The following is a 2915-nucleotide window of genomic DNA, read 5'->3' as shown; positions in this document are numbered from 1 at the left end:
GGGCGGGGTCCCAGGGCAGCACCTGCCCCGCCTTTCAGAGCCTCCTTGGCCACCGGAGACCCCTCCCTGTATGGACCCCAGCCCCACCCCTGGTGAGTCGGTAGGCCTTGTGCGCCTGGAAGTGGACGTGGGGAGAGGGCTGCGGAGGTCTGAGGGACCACCCGGGCGGGGGGAGGGGGGCTCCAGCCAGGAGGCGCCACGTAGGGATGTGAGCTTGCAGGGTCTGGGGGGGCGAAAGCCGGGGAGGAGGTGGGATGAGCACAGTGTGTGTGATGGCTCTGGGGTGGGGGCTCAGGTATAAGAGGGGAACATAGGGCATTTGGGGAAGCCTGGAAATGCAGTAGGGGGCTCCAGAGTCTTGAGTTTTTTTGCTGAAGCTCAGAGCATCTGGGGCCCTGGTCTTCAACAGCATTGCCTCGCATGGCATTTTTGGAAAGTGTTTAAAATTCCTCCTGGAAAGGGAGCTGGAAGGCAGCCTGCCTTCCTCCCTCCCGCCTGTGCCCTGGTTGAGAAGCAGCCACTCTTTCCTCCCAATGAGACACCATTGTGGTGCCTAGAAGACCCCCCAGTCTATGAAAGAAAAAGGGTAGTGCTCACCCCAGTCCTAGGGTGGAAGAGAGGGCTTCTGGGAAGCTGGGAAAGGCAGTTGGTCCACAGTGGGAAGTCCAGGGTTTGGGGAAGCTTGGCAAAACCCTTGGTGAGCAACCTGGGCACTCTCTCACTCGGGGGAAGGTATCTTCACTGGCTGGCCTCCAGGCTACCTGGGCCCATGCCCACATCACTTTCTCTGGACAACCCAACCCTGAGGAGTGGGTTACTTCCCAGTATCCTGGGCCTGGAAACCTAGGAAGGACCCATAGCTCCCGTGGTCCTGGATGGGGTGGGCAAGGCCATACCCAAGGCCAGAGAACAAGGGGTGGGGACTGGCACGGCCACCTGGGAGCTGTTTGGAGGTGGTCCTATGGGCTGGGGTGTTGTCTGGGTGTGGAGAGGAAGGCTGCTGCCCCTTTGGTCCTGTCTTCTGCCCATGATGACATAAGTCTAGGGTCCTTGGGTTTAGGGACTGAAGTGGTGGGGAGAGGGCCTTTCTGGGCTAGGCCTGGTCACCAAGAGGTTAACTAGCAAGTCCCACAGTTGCTAGCAGCCACCAATTAGTCTGTAATCAGGCAGCTGCCAACAGTCCCTGGGGGTATGTGGGCAACCTAATGGGGCATTCTCTTGGGGGAAATAGGGGGGTTGAGGAAGGTGTCTGTGAAATCTGTGTTTAAACCAAGCACCATGGCCTTCAGAGCCTATTTAGGACCCACAGACCCCTTCCCTGCCCTCTGTGCCAGGCTACCTGGTTCCGGATCTCCAGCCCTGGGGTTTGAAACTGACCACTCTCTGCAGGTTATGAAGCCCAGAGTTGGGCAAACTTGGCTTCAAACCCAGGCTGTGCCACTTTCTGGCTATGTGCTATTCAGGAAATCACTTCCTTTCTCTAAGCCTCCTTCAGTAAAACAGACCCACCTTCTAGGTCTGCTGGGAGGAGTAAATAAAATGGTGGCTTTAAGCTGCTTAGCACAGTGCCTGGAACTCAGGGAAGCTCAGTATGATAACTGCTGAACTCAGGAGTAACTCCTGTGCCAAGGACTTGACAGGACAGGCAGGCAGGAGTCAGGTGCTGAGGACCCAGCAGGGACCAAGGTCCCTGCCTCGGGGCATGTGCTCTCCTGGGAGCACTGTCTCTGTCTTATTATCTTTCCCTCCCGCCTTGCTCACAGACACTTCTGGCCTCTGGACATTAATTGGATTTTACTCTGCAGAACCCAGGGCTGAGCTGCTCCTTTCTGGGCTCCCCCTATCCCTAACCGGGTGCTAAGCTCTTGTGGGGTCTGTCAAGGGTCAGGGTGATGTCTGCTGCTGCACCAGCAGCTGGCCCTTTAAAGAGGGAAGAAAACAATTATTGGGCCTGGGCATTGCATCAGCTGGAGCCTGGAGGGTCCCTGGGGAGCAGGGGAGAGGTGGGAGGGGAGGGGGCAGGCTGGTGGTTGATTTCATTAGTGCCATGTGAGAACTCTCACCCCTGTCTGCTCCACTCCCCAGCCGCAGCCTTCCCCACTTCCCCCCACCCCCAGGCAACAGTAGCAGCCCCAGCTATACTGCCTTCCCCCACCCCAGGAGCACCACCTCGGAGGACTCTATCTGTGTACCCCAAGCCTATGTTGTGGGCCCAGGCAGAGGGGGGTATAGGGAGGTGTCTCTCACACTGGCCTTTTGCTGACTGGGGGTGTAGGATGTGCTTCCTGTACCTGCACTTTGCTGACAATGGGGGTGTCTTCCCCCATTAGTGTTTGGCTGACCTGGGGTGGGTATTTCTCCCACAATGGCATTTTGTTGACCCAGGGGAGGAGTGATTTCTACACTGGCCTTTACACTGGTGTTTTGCTGACCCAACAGAGTTGCTGTGCTGCCTGGGGGGGGGGGGGGGGGGAGTGCTGTGAACTGAGGGACATGGGTGAGGAACAATCGCTCTGTGGTTGAAGGTGAGCTGGCTGGGAACAGTAAGTCACAGGGGCAGAAAGGACACCAGATACTTAGACAGTCCTGGGTTCAAATGTGGCATCCTCCACTCCCAGGCTGTTACCATTCCAGGCAAGTGGTCTCAAGCACTTGGTGAGCAACCTGGGAAATAGGAATAATTTACACCCAGACTGCCCCACCCCCATATGGAAGGTTCTTGAGGGATTAAATGTACTAACTGGAGGCACAGCACCCAGCCCCGAGCTGGCAGGTGGGGGCTGCATACTGTATGATGATTCTCTTCCCTTAGCAAGTTTGGGCTCCTCACGCTTCGGGCTCAAGATGCCTGGACAAGAAAAGGACAGTTGGGGAGGAGTGGAGAGCAGGGGAGAGAGTGCAGAGCCCGGCCCGCC

The 2915-nt window shown here is 57.4% G+C and overlaps 1 protein-coding gene across 3 annotated transcripts in view; it reads left to right on the top strand.

Annotated features, from left to right (window-relative positions):
* Positions 1 to 6: 6 nt before the first annotated feature.
* Positions 7 to 2915, top strand: part of RIMS3 (regulating synaptic membrane exocytosis 3) — a 39099-nt gene continuing 36190 nt past the window's right edge. For all 3 annotated transcript variants that reach the window (XM_005866029.2, XM_014539524.1, XM_005866028.2), the window contains exon 1: positions 7 to 92. The gene's annotated coding sequence lies outside the window, so the exon portion shown is untranslated. The remainder of the gene's footprint in view (positions 93 to 2915) is intronic.

Source organism: Myotis brandtii, unplaced genomic scaffold (genome assembly GCF_000412655.1).
Source record: "Myotis brandtii unplaced genomic scaffold, ASM41265v1 scaffold220, whole genome shotgun sequence".
NCBI lineage: Eukaryota > Metazoa > Chordata > Mammalia > Chiroptera > Vespertilionidae > Myotis > Myotis brandtii.
Note: the sequence above shows the minus strand (reverse complement) of the source record. Positions and strands in the feature narration are given on the sequence as shown.